The following is a 478-nucleotide window of genomic DNA, read 5'->3' on the forward strand; positions in this document are numbered from 1 at the left end:
ACTGCAGGCCCCGGCTCCTCCCCGGCCTCCGCTCCGCCTCCCCCGGTTCCCCCCGGCCGCGGCCGCCCCCGCCTCCCCGGGTTAAGGAGGCGCCGGTCCGGGGGAGCTGCGGCTGCCCAGCGGGGGGGCCGCAACGGCTCTACCCGGTGGAGGGAGAGCCCGGCTCCGCCCGAGGAGCCTGGCTGCCCGTCAGGACCAGCCGGGACCGCGGCCTACCCCGGCACCCTCGCCCCGCCCCGGCGTCTCGATTCACCCCGGAGATGGCCGCCAGCTGGGGGGCCCTCGTTCCTCAGGCCGCTGCCAGCAGCAGCCTCTGGTTGCCCCACAGCTGACGGCGGTAGCTGTTGGGCCACCTCTGCAACAGCCGCCCACCCCCGCGGGCGGTCATCTCCTCCGGCCCGAGGGCGCTCCCCGTCCCATCCACGGGACGCCTCTCCCAAATGGCTGCCCGGGACCTGGGTCTGGGCCTGGCAGACCC

This window comes from Nyctibius grandis, chromosome 5, assembly GCF_013368605.1.
Source record: "Nyctibius grandis isolate bNycGra1 chromosome 5, bNycGra1.pri, whole genome shotgun sequence".
In the NCBI taxonomy this organism is placed as follows: Eukaryota; Metazoa; Chordata; class Aves; order Nyctibiiformes; family Nyctibiidae; genus Nyctibius; species Nyctibius grandis.